This window comes from Hylobates moloch, unplaced genomic scaffold, assembly GCF_009828535.3.
Source record: "Hylobates moloch isolate HMO894 unplaced genomic scaffold, HMol_V3 SCAFFOLD_15, whole genome shotgun sequence".
In the NCBI taxonomy this organism is placed as follows: Eukaryota; Metazoa; Chordata; class Mammalia; order Primates; family Hylobatidae; genus Hylobates; species Hylobates moloch.
Genome location: NW_026652290.1, coordinates 22581764 through 22600103, shown reverse-complemented (window position 1 = coordinate 22600103; position 18340 = coordinate 22581764). Strand labels below are relative to the sequence as shown.

The window sequence follows — 18340 nt, the reverse complement described above, 5'->3', positions numbered from 1 at the left end:
TTTCTCTCACATACTCTCTCTTGCTTTCTACTGCCTTTCTGTTGATGCATTTATGATGAACATATGTATATATGTATGTGTGTGTGTGTGTGCATATATCTAATCCATATAATATACATTAAGAAATAATATTCTAATTGAAGAAATACCTGGTCAAAATAGAATTAGACTATCTTACTTATAAAGATTACTGATTTTCAAAGACCTATTTTATAGAAAACCATATTAACATAAAACATAATGAAAATATATGTTCTGCTTTAAGATTTCAGGAGACTCTTCAGAATCATATACTGGCTTTAGAATAGGTATTTATTGTACTTTAGGACTAAACACATCAAGAAATGCAAATGTGATGGAAATATAGGGAGGTAAATGTGAACTCTTCAGTAAGGACAATTGTAAAAGTTTCTCTGCAGTAGAGAGAATGTACTAGTGTCATTAGAATACTATTTCCTAAATTATTTTACATAGAACACTGAGCTTAGAGATACAATGTTTTGATGAAAAAATAAGGTTCCCTGGCCAAATATGTTTTGGAAATACCTCATGACCTACAGCAAGTTATCATATGAAATGCTTTGGGGAGCTCTGCATTAAAGGAGTCAGTTCACTGTAGCATTTCCCGAATCTATTTGAGCATGGAAAGTGCTGCTTTTAAAATGCATGAATTATCTATGAGAACCCAAGAAACACACTGGGAAATGTGGCAAGGGAGACTCTGGAGTGTCAGCCAATTGAGTTTCCTACCTGCCATGGCCTGGGGCTGTTGTGAAAGTAAAAGCCTGAAACATTGAGCTTGACAAACTCTGCATAAAAGTTACACCATCCATCACATTTCTAATGGAATTATTCATTATTTATAGATCACAGTGGAAAAGCTTTTTTAAAAATCTCCCTGGAAAAGAAACAATAATTTTACAATATTCAGATCTGTATCTGCAGTACAGATGGGGAGCATTGCAATGATGGATGTGAAAAGCAGCAGGGAGAAGCCGCTCAGGAGAGAAAAGGCACGAAGAAAAAAGACCAGTGCATGTGGGCCTGTGTGAGTGTTTGCATGCACATGTGCATGGGAAGAGGTACTGATTGCATGTGTGTGTGTGTCTGTGTGTGTGTGTGTGTGTATATCCCGGATGGGATGGGCACTGGTTGTGTGTATGTGGAGCTGTGTGTGCATGTGTGTATGGGGCAAGATATGTGCTATTTGTGTGTGTGTCTATGAATCTATGAATGGGTGGGTACAGTTTGTATGCATGGGTGGAGTGAATACGTGTATGTGTATGTGTGTGTATGTGCACACGGGCACATGTATGGAAGGGGCTGTGGCTTATTTGTGTGTATGTATTTGTATGTGTCTGTCTCTGTCTGTTTTTAGAGAATTGGCCAGGTTTCCAACAGGCTGCAACAAGCGAGAAAATAAGGAAAAAACCAGAAATGAAGCCAGAGGCTCAAGAGCTAGAGGAAAAGGCTGTATCTATAGTTCCTACAAATAAAAAACCAACCCCTGGAAATGAATCCTGAGCAAGAAATACACAGAGAAGGAAAAAGTGAAAAGAAGGAGGAGTATTTGCCATTACATAATTTGAAAGTAATTAAAAAAATAAGAAACACCCAGGTAAGCCATCTATCCTAACACACTTCGGGGACATTCAGATCAGAAAACAGCCATGAACACAGAGCTCTAACAGGCCTCAGTTCTCCGCAGCAGCTCTGCCTGTCCTCACCTCTCTGAGTAGCTGCACTCTGCTAGCAGGAAGGGGCACCAAATCACCGCCACCACCATCATCACCATCATCATCATCAACAACATCCAGGAGCCAGATTCCCCTCCCTGGTCACAGAAGAATCCTTTAAGAGGGCAGCACACCAACACCAAAGAGTGAAACGACAAGGAGCAGCCTTCCTGTCTCTCCCTTCACAGCAAAAGTATCCTTCTGTGACAGGCTCTTATGCTGTTTACAACTTTACAGACTTATTTTAGTTCATTATTTTACATTGTAAATATCTCCATCTCCTGTTGGCATTCTTAAAGCTCATTTAGTCATTTTATCTTTTTGATCTTTTAGTTCCGACTTACATTGTCATTTTAGTTTATTTACAGATAGAGGGCCTGCATTTCTTATTTTATCTTTTTCTTATGTTTTAAGTTAATCTATGTTTATCACATCTATTTTCATTTTGCTTATTTGATTTGCATACTATTTTGTGCTTTATGAGTTTTGCTTATTTTTATTAACATCTCTACTTTAAAAAATTACTGTTTTCATTCTTACAGTTTATGGAGTGGCAATTGGAATGCATGGACATAAAGATCACAGCCACAATAATTCACCCCCAAGCCAACAAGACTAGAACCCTATTCTGCCATCAAGTCAGTGCTATAACAGTCTCTCTAGTCTCACATAATTGATCTCCCATTTGCTCTCATGTGGCGCTCTATAAAAATTTTAACCTAAAATAATTTAGCAGACTATGTAGTTCGAAACTACTTCCCAGAATACATTTACCAGCACTCACCACACATACAATTGTTAGAAGAGCACTATTTTTAAATTGCTCTTATCATTCATTGTCTCTACAAAAAGCTATGTGATCTAAAATTTCAGTATATAATGAGACACTGAGCTAGCTTGATGCAAGCTCTGACACAAGGGGAGGAAACAGAGAGACCTCTATCAAAACAAGTAGTTGGATGTATTATAAATGGTTTGATGGGTTCCAAATGCAGTGTCTTTGAGATCCCTATCTCCCCATCTTATTGAATAGGGAAATGATGCCAGAGATGTTGTCCCATGGTCATTCAGCTCACAAATGAGGTCACCAGGATTTCAGCACAGGTCTTTTGATTTCAAGCCCAGTGTTCCTTCAACTGTATAAGATTGTCCACGTTTAGGTGAAATGCGTCTAATATGTCATAATTATAATTATAAAGTATATTATTTTAAAACAAAAATATAACTCTTTTAAATTAAATGTAATACTTAAGTATTATCTGTCATGCTGTCCTTTTTATGCTATCTGAGTCACCTAACCCTCCCAACAGATAACTGAGAGTATCATCATTCATTCAACAAATGAGTGCCAGTTACTGTAGAGTCTAAGAGCACATACTAAATAATCCTTTCTTCAAGAGGTTGACTCTCTAATCAAAAAAAAACATGTACAACCAATTGTAATTGGGGAAATGGCTGATGATGTTATGGAATGACTGAATGATGGCAAATTGCACAATTGAGACGTAGGAAGTGAAAACATACTTCCAGAAGAGGTCATCCCTCAGCTGAGACTTAAAGGATGAAAAGCAATTGGCCAAGCAAAGTTAGGAGCAGGAATGGGCAATGCAGATGGACTAGGAGGTGAGAGATGGCATAGTATATGAAAAATATTACAAGAGATCGACTGAAGCTGGTCACATGTATGGTGCCATAGAGGGGCCCCAAGCCACTCTCTGAGTTAAACTGCTGGGGGGCATAGTTAACTGACCATCTCCATCTGCTGCACCTGTAGTTCTACTGCAGTCTCATGTGTAGGCTGCATTTGACCCCAGGCAGTGCCAGTCAGTCACTGAGCACAGGTGCATGCTCCTGCCCAACAGGGACTCCTCCAACGACCAACTTCAGCTCCTGATCTGGGCTCCCCACTGGCCTGACTGGGACTTGCTGGGTACAGTGCTGAGCCTCTTCCTACTCAATCCACTTTCTTTCCTGCTCTCGTTTCAGAGGTGTTTGACCCCATAGCAGTCTAAAAGCTCCACAAAAGCCCAGTCACTCCTATTTTATCCTTCACAGGCAATTCCTCCTTATACACAGAATCCCATCTACCTTGCTTCCTTAAGGGCCTGAATGGACATAAATAGGAATGGGAGATGCAGTTGGAGAGAGAGAAAGAACCAGGTTCTGAAGCGACTTCTCTGCCATGTTACAAAGTTTTCAATTTGAGAACACCCCTTTAGGCAATGATGAGTCATCAGAGGTCTTAAAGCAAAGGAGTGACATAATCCTGTTTGGGTTTAGACAGTTTCTTATTGCAGCTAAGGCAGTTAGCTTTGGCAGGACTGCAAGTAGAAGGCAGGAGAGCATCAAGCCTTCAGAGCCCAAAAGAGAGGTGAGGAAACTACAAATCAGGATTGTGTCTATATGGATAAAGAGAAGGTAATGAATTTAAGAAAAATGTAGAATGTCAATCTGGCAGGATTTGAAGATATATAGGCTATGAGAATGAGGGAGAAGGAGACAAAGATAAAACCTAGACTTCTAACACTAACAACACCAATAATGCAGGTATCAGCAAACTACATCCTAGGAGTCAACCTCCTACTTTGCAAATAAAGTTTTATTAGAACACAGTCAGGCTCATTAATTTACATACTGTCTATGACTATTTTTACACTGCAATGGTAGAGGGGAATGGTTAGGACAGAAACTGTATGGCACACAAAGCTTGGAATAGTTACTCTTGGCCCTTCAAGAAAACATTTGCTGACCGGGCGCGGTGGCTCATGCCTGTAATCCCAGCACTTTGGGAGGCTGAGGCAGGCAGATCACGAGGTCAGGAGTGTGAGACCAGCCTGGCCAATATGGTGAAACCCCACCTCTACTAAAAATACAAAAATTAGCCGGGCATGGTGGCACACGCCTGTAATCCCAACAACTTGGGAGGTTGAGGCAGGAGAATTGCTTGAACCTGGGAGGCAGAAGTTGCAGTGAGCTGAGCTCGCACCACTGCACTCCAGCCTGGGCGACAGAGCCAGACTCCATCTCAAAAAAAAAAAAAAAAAAAAAGAAGAGGAAGAAAACATTTGCTGACCCTTGAACAACTGTGAAAGATAACAGATGAAGAGCAGGTGAAGTTCTTATGAGCCCTTTAAATGGTGAAGTCTGGTAGAAGGTTGATGATAAGTATATGAACATTGGGTAGTGGTATGGGCACCTGTATTAATATGCAAAATCTATCGCCTTCATATAAACAAGGAATACCCAGTAGGAAGACCTAATATCCAATAACAAGAAATGCAAAGTGAAAAAAAACACACCTAGATGTCAAGTAGATGTAGCATGAAATGTGTTCAGAGAGATGAATTATTGTGCAGGCATGACCTCAGGGCAAAGAGCAGGGCTGGAACTGGGATGCGTGCCCTCTAGCTGTGGCATCTATGCTCTTAGCCACTGCACTAATTGTTTACCTCATGTATCCTTTCTGCATGCACGATGCTAATCATCATGAGGGAATCAATGCAATAGCCATTTCCCCATTTCAAAAACTGAAGTCGCAGTAGCATATTATTCTTTCATACTTCAAGATGGGATAAAAACAGCAAATAACCACCAGGAATAAAACCTCGAAAATACTACTTTCTCCTAATTTTAATCCTCACCTCTGTTTCAAACTGGTCAGTAGGTATTACAATACATTTCTTCTACCAAGAAGGTAAATACAAATATTGCTCAGTCTTTCTTTGGCTAGGAGTTAACCGTCTTAAAGCTGAGTTTGTATCTAATTGTACTCAGCTGTAATTGAGAAAGATGGGCATACCTGATAAGACCTGAAGCATAAAGTAATGTTTTTAATTACAGTTAAGTCAGTAGGAAGGCTCTAGCACACATAGAACACTAATTCAATGGTTTTACCCACAGATTATGTTTCAAAGACTTTTAGTGCACAGCTGACAATGGTCTTTACTAGCCAAGAAACAGCTTGTTAAAGAGTAGGAAGAAAATCTTATTCATCTTTACACTTTCTGGCTTTCAACATTGGTTAAACCTTTAAGAGAACTACTTAGTCATCTGAAATGTACACAGAATTTTCAAAATGCCAAGAAAGACAACAAAGAAAGCAATTTGATAATATAAAGTGTGGCTGATTTCATAACTTTTTTTCCAAAATCTAAGCTAATCAGCATGGAAAATGCAAATGCTAGTGGTATGAGAAAGTCTTGTGATTCTGTGATTTTCTTTGTTGATTGTGACAATTCTGTAAGATAAATGTGTCCTGGATTTTTACTACCTTCATAGTTCAAGGCAGCAAGTAAGGAAAATAGTAAATTGCTGTTCTCCCTCATAAACACCAGGCACTTAACCACCTGCTGTCCAGCATGACTATTTTGAATCAAGCAAGCAGAAGAAGGAATAAATGTCAACATGCCTCTATACAGTCATTCACTTTTGTCTTTTAAATCTTAAAAAAAAAAAAAAAACTGAAAGAGAAACTTAACATTAGTCAAACTCATTCTTTCAAAGGAATATGTCCTTCTGATATGGGGCAATTAAAGCAATGAAAACCAGAAAACCTTAATGACAATGCATGTTTAAATGTAGGTATATTTCTCCATTAATTATTCTGAGCCTTTCCCAGCAATGTGCTACAATGTACCCATGTCTTCACTTTCTGTCTTTGGTAACTTTATCATCATCCCCATTCTACTTACCCTTTAAAAAATTTATATTTTTAAATTTTTAGTCGTTAAGGCTACATAGTACGTGTATCTATTTATGGGGTACATGGGATATTTTGAGACAGGCATACAATGTGTAATAATCACATCAGGGTAAATGAGGTGTCCATCACCTCAAGCATTTATCATTTCTCTGTGTTACAAACATTCCCATTATACTCTTTTAGTTATTTTTAAATGTATTATGAATTATTATTGGCTCTTCTATTTACCTTTTAATATTTAAATTTTGTGGTTTGCCTTGTCTTGGTGTATAACTGGGTAAGTTTTATATTTCACGGATACCACAGAGCTTCCTTCCTTCTTTCTCCCAAGCATTAAATTCAAGATTCTGTTTCTTTCCACATAATGAAGAGGGGGCAAAGCCATGTAGTCGGAGGTACCGATGCCACGGGCCAGGTGAAATATGACAGTGACTGAGCACGACTATAGAAATGTGAGCTTTGGTTTAGCTTAGGACTTCATGCTGTGTTGACCCATTACCGAGTGTCTAGGTCACAGAAAGCTTTAGTGGGATCAAAATTTATTAAGGCATTTTATTTTATTCATTATGTTATTTTGCTACACTGATACAATCCCAAACAAAACAAAACAACATAAACAAGTCCAGCAATACCTACTGATTAACTCTTCACTATGGAACTCTTCTCAAAACAAAGAAAAAAGTTTGCTATCCAGCTTAAAATACTTGACTAGTAACCCCCGAGGCAGCCTCTCCCAGTTTCCCATTAAAATGCCTATAAACAGAGGAATAAAATTGGAATTTTACAGCACTGAAAATTGAGAATGAAAGACACCTATTGACAATGAGGCATGATCATAATTCTGGCTCTGAATGCTTTAAATACTTATTTTAAAGACTGGACTCTGAGATAAAAGCATAAATCAAGACCATTTAAATAAATTAACCAAGGTGTCTAAATCAAAAGAATGTTATTTGTTTGGTTTTAAACACTCTCCCTGTAGTGTATCAATAATTAATACAGATACATTTTCATCTTTTTCATTCTGTGCCAGGCTCTCCCAGGGTGAATCTTTCTATCTTTACATGAAAAGTTTCTCTTGTAATTGGGATAGCACTAGGAATGAAAGATACTAAGGACCTTGAGTTTTAATCATGTATTTTTTATTCAGCTGCAGAAAAATTCTAACCACCATTTTAGATTTGCCTTCATTTTTAAATTGCAAAGTATTTTATAAATAACTTACTCTTTCTTCGCAGGCATATAGTTAAAAATAAACTAATTATGCCATTTATCTACTTAAGATGTTATTTGTAATTAAACAGTTCAGCTTAATTGGAAATAAATGACAGAGATAATGACTTAATAATTAAACAGCACTTTCTATCCCTAGATATTTAATGTGTTTTTTAAGAGAAATTACCTAAGCTCATATTAGTTTCATTTTGGGGAAGAAGCTTATATTTAGAAAGACAAAGAGATTTACCAAAGCAAATGAATAAACCGGGCGAGGAGGTTCAGCTCTGGGCTGTTCCTACTGGATTGTGAAATCTAGTGGATGCCAACTTCATTTTCCCTAATCCCATCATCTCTGTGTGTTGCTGAGTTGCTATGACATTTCAGGAGCACATTCTCTAGCTCTGACAAGGATACTAGTTTACAATTAAGTACATAAAGCAGGGCAAAGATAATAATCCTTAGCTTTACATTATGAATTGATTAGAAAGTGAGTATCCAAAATGCACTTAATCAAATCAAATTTTTAGAGGGCTTAACAAAGAAAACGGATTTTACTCTTTTTCTGAAAAAAATAGTCACGTTATCTCTGTTCTCCTGGAACTCTCTACATTCTTGACCATCGTTTTTATTCAGTATTCGTCCTCTTTGAGCTTTGTGTGTTCTGAACACAATTTACCACCCACTGACTAAGTTAAGCCTCCCCTATGCTTTACAAAACCCTGCTTTACTGTGGTTCTATTCGTACTCCTCCTTCCCTTCACTTGCCCAGTTCTTCTTCCTGGATCTGCCTCAGTAAGTTGGTATATCTCAAGGCCCTGCTCCCTGTTCTCAGTTCTCTCAACAACTCCTTCTTAGAGGGCTCAACTACTCTCTACTATCACCTGCTTGTGAAAGAGAACCTAAGTACCATGTCCAATCCCAACCCTCTAAGAAGCTGGCCCTTACTACAGCTGTACACTGGACATGATCTCTTGGGGGGTTCTGCCCTCACCTCAAATATCAGATGTATGAGAAAGTACTTCTTATTTTCCTCCAAAATCTAACACTCTCGCTTCTAAGGAGGAAAAACGGAAGTAGAAGAGAAACAAGAATCCATAATCTCCCTTCATTCTCCTAAAGAGAAATTAGAATTAATGAGAAATCTTCACTTTCTAAATGCAAGAACCGTTCCTCAGTCAGGTTAGGTGACTTGATGAAGGCCACACAGTGGAAGACTTGAGAAGTCTTTCTGACTCCAAGGCCCATGCACTTGTAGCCGTGTTCTCTTGGGAACCTATGTTGAAAGATCAAGCATCAATATCATCTAAGACCGGCCGGGTGCAGTGGCTCATGTCTGTAATCCCAGCACTTTGGGAGTCCGAGGCGGGTGGATCACAAGGTCAGGAGTTCGAGATCAGCCTGTTCAATATGGTGAAACCCCGTCTCTACTAAAAATAAAAAAAAACTTAGCTGGGTGTGGTGGCAGGTGCCTATAATCCCAGCTACTTGGGAGGCTGAGGCAGGAGAATCACTTGAACCCGGGAGGCAGAGGTTGCAATGAGCTGAGATCACACCACTGCACACCAGCCTGGGTGACAAAGTGAGACTCCATCTCAAAAAAAAAAAAAAGAAAAGAAACCATATATATATAATCTAAGACCAAGGTATAAAATGTTACAGGGGTTAAGAGTTGGACGGTGATATGGTTTACATGTGTCACCTCCAAAATTCAGGTGTTGCCAAGGTGATAATATTAAGAGGTGGGACCTTTAATAGGTGATTGGGACATGAGGCTCCTCCCTTTTGAACTGGATTAAGGCACTTATAAAAGAGGTTTCACAGAGCATTTGGCTAGCTTGCCCTTCTGCCTTCTGCCATACCAGGATCCAGCATTCTTCCCCTCCATAGGGGAAGGGCACCATCTTGGAAGCAGGGAACAACCCTCACCAGACAACCAAACATGCTGGCACTTTGATCTTAGATTTCCCAGTGCTATAACTGTGAGGGAACAAAATTTTGCTCTTTGTAAATTACCCATTCTTGGGTATTTGGTTTTAGAAGCACAAATGGACTAAGATAGATGGCTTGGATTAGAAACCTGGCTCCAATTCCTTCTAGTCGTAATTCTTTCTAGCTGAGTAGGTTGCTTAAATGCTAAAAGTGTCTCAGCTTCCTCATTTGAAAAACAGGAATGAATCTTAGCAGTACCTATACAACAGTGTTGTTGAGAAAGTTAAATAATATAAGTAAAGAGATTTGAACAATATATGAAATGTAGTAAGTTATAGATATTAAACATCAAATCATTTCAAGTAACTATTTTTAATGTAATACTTTATATTTCCATGGTCAGTCCATATTCCCCCCTTATTCAAGTCATGATCATCTCCCATTTCCTTCATCGAGACTTTAAATTTATCTTTTTTTTTTTCTTGGTAAAGCGTATTTTCCTAACAGCCTAGTCTTAAAATCCTGCTTAACCACACTACCCCACTGGCCCCAAACCTTCAACGGCTCCCCATGGCCTGTAATAGGTTATTATCTAGGGCCCGACAAGTTTCAGATGCTGGACTCTTACCTAGTAATTCTCCAATTTCATTTCTATTATATTAATTTTGTGAGTTATATCAAAATTCATAAGGGAATAAAGCAATGAGTTGCATTTTCATCCAGCCCTTGAATTGAGATGTCATTTTCAGCAAGCATTGCATAAAAAAAATATAATCTCTCCTCTACTCAGTTCATGACTAAGATGCCTGGCCTTCAAGATTCTCAGCAATCTGCCACAAGTCTCTGCCCCTCAAACTTCATCTGTCCTCACGAACCCCTGGCTCCTGCCAAAGTGGTCTCTGCATTGCCCCACCCCAGTATGCTTCATGTGTAACTGTGTTATTCATTCTTCTCTGCTGACTGTTTCAGCCCCTTCCTCTCTGATGCTTCTTGGCAGCGTATGTGGATCCTTCTCTGAAAACACGATTTTCAGCTCTCTTGTGTACAAAACTCTCCTCTTTAATTCCCATTATTAAGTATTCAAATTTCCCTTTTAGCTCTTATCTGATATTATCATGCACTGGTAGCAGTGCGCCTGTGTGCACACACGTGTGTGTGTGAGAGACAGATCACCAGTTAGGACGCTTTCCTTACATGTCAGTATCTTCTACACCCAGCTGAATGTTTCATACATAAGTATTTGGTAAACATTTCCTGATTAGTGGAGTAAGGATTCCTAAAACAAGAATATCCTTTTCCCAACTTTTACCAAAAGGCTTCTGTAGCAAAATAGGTCACCACAGTGAACCTAATATTTGCAGATGAATATATGCGGGTGGCCTTTTAGTTAGATATGTACATTTAGGTCTACAGTAGTAATTGATGTGGTCCAGTGCACTTGAGATTCAGAATTATTGGAATGGGGATGTGTAACCTATTATCATATGACAAACGTTAGTTCTACCTTTTTTTTTTTTTTTTTTTGACACAGGGTCTCACACTCTGTTGCTTAGGCTGGAGTACAGTGGCACGATTTTGGCTCATTGCAATTTATGCCTCCCAGGCTCAAGTGATCCTCCTACTTCAGCCTCCCGAACAGCTGGGACTACAGGCAAATGGCACCACACCTGGCTAATTTTTGTAGTTTTTGTAGACACAGCATTTTGCCATGTTGCCCAAGCTGGTCTGGACCTCCCAGGCTTAGGCGATCCACCTCCCTCAGCCGCCCAAAGTGCTGGGATTATGGGCATGAACCACCACGCTCATCCTAATTCTACTTTCAATGGATAGGAGACCAGCTGAGGCAGCCACCTCCTGTGGTTGGTAAGTTCTGAGAGTCTCCTCTGAAGATTTGATTAAACCACGGTCAGCAAACAATGGTCTGTGGACCAAATTAGGTCTGCTGCCCATTTTTATATGGTCTCAAGCTTATAAAGCTAATAATAATTTTTACATTTTTAAGTCGGTGGATAAACCATAGGCCTACTACTGATATGTTACACTTCTGCCCAAAATCTTCTCCCTTATGATACCCATAAATAGTCAAAAGGCATGCAGCCAAAAAAAAAACCAAAAACAAAAAAAATTAAGAAATTTCATAAACCACATAATCCCACAATTAAATAATTAGTAACTGGATGATCAATGGTTGAATTTTTTTAAGTTTAATACTAGGAGAAACAAACTTCTTATCCCAGAAATTAGTTATACTCTATGTCGGTGGTTTGAGATGTTAAATTATCCATTTAAAATGGAAAGTCAATTTATATTTCTCAGAAGCAATTGTGGCTTAATTGCTGTTATCAACCTAATAAATTAGTAGGTGATAACCACAAACTGGTTATACACTCAAATTTCATGTGTGATGAAAGAATAATTGTACCAATATTCTGCAAATATGAAAAGGAAATGTGTTCACGGGCCGCAAGGGAAATGCATACACCTTGAGCATAAACTCATCTATCTTCTTCTGTCTATTTTTAAGCAGGCAAATTAAGATGGGAAAGAAACAGTTTTTGTCTCACAGGAATAATGTGTGATATGTTAATTGCTTTTCAAGAAACATTGCATGGCCTGAAAATATGCTTTTTGCTTAATGAGAATGTCATGTTCTCTTTTGAACTCTGAATTGTGATGCACATCTGTTAACAATCACTTAAATTACATATAATAGATTTTCTGTGTAACACTGGAAAAGAGAAGCCCTAAGAGAGTTAACTCAAGAAGATGATGGATGCCCACTGGAACATAATAGCATAATCATGTAGCCATGGGCTATCTATTGTGATTGGTATGGCATATACCAACATTCCAGAAAACTGAGAAGTTAGGATGGATAAACTAGATAGCTACTAAGATCAAACAGTTAATATATTCATTTAAGCAGCCATTCAACCAACATTTCTTTTATGTCTATGTGTTAAAAGTGCATGTGAAAGTGTGAACAATACATGATCTCTATTTGGTGCTTACATTTGGAGAGACAGAAACAAAAAACAGAACAATATTCTTAACAATATGCATAAAGTACAATGGTAGCATAGAAGGAACAGTGGCATAGAAATTGGGGTAGTTACGAAAGGTTTCAAAAAATAAGCTAGATCTGGAAGGCTGAATATAAATTTATTATTCAGAAAAGAAGGGAAGGAGGGAACAGACAGAGGAACTCCCATGAGAGCCAACACATGGATTAAACAGTGACTATGTACCTGAAAATGATAAACAATTCATTATGGCAGAACGTGGAATACAATGTGTGGAAAAGGAGAATGTGCAATGGGAGATGTATGCAGGGACCTACGGAAACGATTTGGTACTGTGCTAAGAGCTTTAAAGTTTATCCTGAAGACAGAGTTTTACTAGCAAATAATATGTGACTAGCATTTTAGAAAGGCTAGGCTTACCAAGATGATGGAATACAGAGGGAAGGAGTTGGTGGGGCGGCGGGCAGGGCAACCAGTTAGGAAGTTACTGCAATGATCCAGGCAAAAAATATGGGCCATGAAGATGGGAGAAACAAATCAAGAGTTCTAAAGGGAACTGATAGCATATCAAGGTTAACTGGAGAGAGAAGTGGGCAGGATTCTCAGTTTCCTGGATTCAATGGCTATATTACCAAATGTAGTTCCTTTAGCTTAAAAAAGAAAGGAAGAAGAAGAAGAAGGAGAAGAAGAAGAAGAAGAAGAAGAAGAAGAAGAAGAAGAAGAAGGAGAAGGAGAAGGAGAAGGAGAAGGAGAAGGAGAAGGAGAAGAAGAAGAAGAAGAAGAAGAAGAAGAAGAAGAAGAAGAAGAAGAAGAAAAAGAAGAAGAAGAAGAAGAAGAAGAAGAACAAGAAGAACAAGAAGAACAAGAAGAAGAAGAAGAAAGCCTAAGCTTGACAGAATAAAAATGCTCAATTTAGTTAGAGAATTTTTCAGATACTTGAAAATTATTCAAATTCAGATGTTACATACACAGCTAAAAAGATGTCTGGAGCTCAGGAGAAAGTTTAGTTATTCTCAGATAAAGTTAGTCTAAAAAACTATTATTTGTATAATTATAAATGTAAAAACATATATAAATAGCATAATTGACTTAAAATATCTCTAAAGAACAAACTGCAGGGTTAGGATTGTTGACATTAGTAAAAGTAATGGAAAATCAAAGTTACTCACACTGATTTGAGAATCAGTTTGTTGGAAGCTTTTGGGTCAAATACTGATACATATGATTTATACCTTATTTCCTAGCATATTATTCTCTAACAATAAACCCATCATTTACTTTTTCAAGGGTGTGGCAATTGGCCACCATATATTAATTTAGGTTGGATTGTAAATTTCCAAAATTGGGGAGCCCAAATTAAAGAGTTGGTCAATATTAACTCAATGTACAGAATACATTTTGTTAAAGTAACAAATATTGAAACTTAATATCTTTAACTTTTAACCAAAGAGGTAACCAAGGCAGTTCCACTTGAAAACCTCACAAGAACCAGCAGCCTCCTCCTCTTCCCAGTCCCACAAAAAAATAAGTCAACCTACTTGTAGTTGTGAGTGGGACTTCTGGAAAGAGGTTCTTGTGTAAGCAGAAGAGAAGAGCGGCATGGAAGCCTACGATTTTTAGAAAGTTAACTTTAGTGGCCATGTGAGAAAATGGGCTGAAGGAGGACAAAACGGTGGAAAAGAAATCACTTAACAGGCTTTTTTTCATGATGAGACACGACAGTCTGACACAATCAACTATTCTCAAATATTTTTTTACTACCTATCACATGTGAAAAGTGATCTGGGGAGAGATTGCTATGAGATTTTCTCATCAAGGATTTCTCAGCCACATCATGGAAATAAGACATGTCTGTGACCATAATAATAATGTGGTAAAGTCTAACAATCGGGGACAGGTATAGTGCTTTGGTAATTTACTTTGAAAATGTCAGTGTAAGAAGAAACTCTTTATTTTTAACAATTAGAGCTTTTAACAATTAGAACAAGTCATCTGCCTCCACCCCAATATTTCCTCTCAATAATGTCCTGCAAAGGCAAAAGTCCAGATGTTACGGATGCTGTGGTGGCAACTTAATATTATGAAAGTGATACTGGATGGCCTCAAATATCTTTCTCAATTTTGAAGTTTTATGGGCCTATGAGAAAAGAAATGCAGCATCATAGTAGCTAGTTATCTTCAGAAATGAATGGATTATGCAGATCTCTGTCTGTCTCTTTGCCTGTCTCTTTCTCTTTTTTTTCCCCTACTGGGGATAAAATACAAGTGCCCTATCTTTAAAATGTCATATGTTTTATTGTTTACACTGACCTAATTGGAAATCACATTCCATTATATTTTAAATAATGTTTCTTAAATAAAGGTTCATCAAATACGGAAAAGAAAGTTTTCAGTATTATTTCATAATCCACCAGGAACAAATTTAACTCTATTTTGTGGGGGTTTTTTTAATACAGGTATTGAGAATAGGCGTGCATGAATTAGTGTAACTTTGGCTAGTGATTATTTGCAGGGACACAATGTTTCGTGGCCATGACTGTCTAAAGTCAATATTTGGAAAGGTTTTGTTATACATAGCCTTCCATTAAATTAATAATTATTTAAACTAGGCGAAACTAGCAAGCTTACAGGAGCTCTGGTGCAACTCTTCTATAAATCCATAAATCTTAACAGAATCAAAGAAATATTCTCTGAAGTTTCTGTATGTATATGTATGGATGTAAAAATGTAAAATAAAGTTGATTTTATCTACTTAAAAATAGTTAAGGAGTGTGTGTATGGGAGAAGAGCAAACATGTATACAAATGACAAGCCAATATGATAAAATATTAACAATAGTTAATAAAGGACATACCAGTGTTCCTTATACTACTTTAATATTTGCAACATATCTGTAAATTTTTCCCAAATACCATGTATATTTTTTATTAAAGAATATTCATGAAAAAAGTTTGGAAAATAATAAAAATAGGAAAAAATAGGAAAAAAATATTCATGGTCACCACAACTCAAAGAAAAATCATAAGCATTCTGACATTTATACATATTTTCAGGTTGTTTTGTATTTTCAGTATAAATTTGTTTCTTCCTATTTACTTCAGGAAAAGTAATTTCTTAGGTGTTGTAATATTATTAAGTGTGCCTTTGCCTATGTCATTTTAAGTTTATTTTGCTGATCCAGGTTTTGAAAGTGATTCTGACATGTAGACTTGAGAGAATCTGAAAATAAAAATAGCATGCATCCACTGGCCAAAGGGCTGCCACACTCTGGGGATTGGTGACAGACAACCGTGTTATCTTCTCCTCCCTAAGAGATCTACCACTCCATCAGATCTCTACAAATGTCATCTTTCTTCAAATCTGTGACAGATCTTTGTAAAAGAAAAATGTTCTATGGAAAACTTATATTTGGTCAGTGATGTTTTTTATCTTAAGTACTTGTGCCAAACACAAGATTGTGTTGTTAAAATGTAAGATCTTAAAATCTTTGAAATATATATTCAAGTTAATTAGTTCAAAAATTCTACACAGTGATTCAGTTCTCAAGTACATCACCTGAGAAGATTAGCCATGTACTTGTTTTAAAATAAAACACGATTCTTAATTTCCATGCAAATCTGGTAAGTTTTGGTAGGCCCAGAAAATATCTTAGGAAACCCTGTGGTTAAAACCTCCCAACTATAAATTCATTTGGGCCCTAAAGTAATATGTATGGGCAGAAATGAAGAAGAAATGAAGCTGTAAAATGTAAAGATCTATGCTTTTTATTTTGATATAGAAAAATGTCCAAAAATCCTATGGTCTGAATGTCTGTGTGCCCTCAAAATTCATATGTTGGAATTTAATACCCAAAGTGATAGTATTATGAGGTGTGGGCTTTGTGGCGTGACTATATCTGGAGGGATCCACCCTTTTCAATGGGATTAGTACCCTTATAAAAGAGGCTTGAGGGGGCTCCCTGCCCCTTCCACCATGTGATGATACAGTAAGAAGGCAGCATCTTTGAAGCAGAGAGTGAGCCCTCACAAGAAACTGAGTCCGTCAACACCTATCCTGAACTCCCTAGCCTCCAAAACCATAAGCAATAAATACCATTGTTTATAAATTACTCAGTCTAAGGTATTTTGTTACAGAAGCCCAAATAAACTAAGACAACATATTTTATATACTGTACGTGTGAAAGATTATCTTAAAACTTTTTAAACAGATGCCAAAACTAAGAGAAGAAAGGAAAAGAAAATAATATCCAGACAATCACCAGTGTAGACCTCAGTGTCCCAAAAAAGTTTAAGAAGCATGATTAAGGTTGTAGATGATAACAGCAAGAGATTTCCAAATGGATGGATGGAGAAATAATATTTTCCTGGTCCTTTCATAGGATCTGCTAAACTGAGGAAAGTACTAACCTGGAAAACAAGTAGTGTCAGTTTCAAACTCCTTCAGAGGACACTTGGGGAAGAGACAATCTTGTTGGGAAGGAGACAGGACCTGTCTTCAAACTGCATTTCCATAGCATGCACATTCATAGATTGCATGATTATTTGGCAGCATCTTTGGACAGAACACGTTTAAAATATGATAAACTGCTTCAGGCTGTGGTTTCTGGATTCATCAGGGACCACGGTCTACGTCATCTTTTCTTCCTTGGTCCCTACCCGCTTTCTGCCATTCGCTCCTCTATCTTCCAGGTGCTTGCTGAGCAATCTTCAGAGACCAACAAAGCAGAAGAAATCTCATATTTAATGTGAAACAAAAAATGGCATTCACAGCATCAGAAGCTGATTAGGCAATAAGAATTCCCAAATAGACACAATGGAGAAACTTACATTCTTAGTATTCACACTGGACTTGTTAGGTCTCACATTAAGAATCACTCTTGCACCAAGAGGTAATTTAATCTGCTTGGAATTTCTCCTAGAATTGCCAGCCTCTCAAGATTGCTTTATGCTTTGGCCAGACCTTCTTTGGAGTCTGCTATGCATTAGGGTTTGGTTATAGCCAAAGGAGAGCAAATGACATTATAATATCAATAGCTACTGTCCAGTGGCATAACAACATTTCAATCAGGAGCTTTTTCCCAGGGTTTTTCTAGGAAATAGCTTCACAGCTGAATCTGGATGAAAGATGTCCGGCCAACAGGACTATTAAGAGGGGTAGGAGAAGAAGAAGACTAGTATTTATGAGTGCCTACTATAGATTAGACACACATAAATATTCATTCGGCAAAACTACCACCATCTTGGAGTCAGCATTATTACCTCATTTTATAGATGAAGAAACAGAGGCAAAGAGGGAAGTTATTTGGTAAGATTCAAACACAAGCTTGTTCTCTGCCCTATGCGATGCTATCCCATCATTGTTTAGCATGGCCAATGTAACCAGGTCAATCCACAACTGACTATTTATGTTCTCAGTTATGTTGGGTACCTGCTAATCATACGTGCATATGAGTAATTGTTTTTCTACAGCCTTAGCTCAATGAATTTACACAATCAGAAAAAAAGACAGTATCAGAGAACATTTGAGGAAACAAAGAATGGGACTCAATAGGTTATAGTGAAGTTTCCATAATATTCTGCTGGAAAAGAAGCTCAGGAAATACGTTGAGGAGTACAGTTGAAAAATCCAAATGGATGCTTCAGAGGCAGGGGCAGTTGTTGCACGTGTCTGTGTGTGTGTGTGTGTGTGTAGTTTACTTTACCACTGAATCAAACTAAATCTTAGAACATTTA

General features: G+C 37.6%; 1 protein-coding gene across 15 annotated transcripts in view; it reads right to left on the bottom strand.

Moving 5' to 3' along the window:
• The window catches only part of CTNNA2 (catenin alpha 2), a 1201677-nt gene that overhangs the window by 737920 nt on the left and 445417 nt on the right, over positions 1 to 18340 (bottom strand). The gene's annotated exons all lie outside the window — the stretch shown is intronic.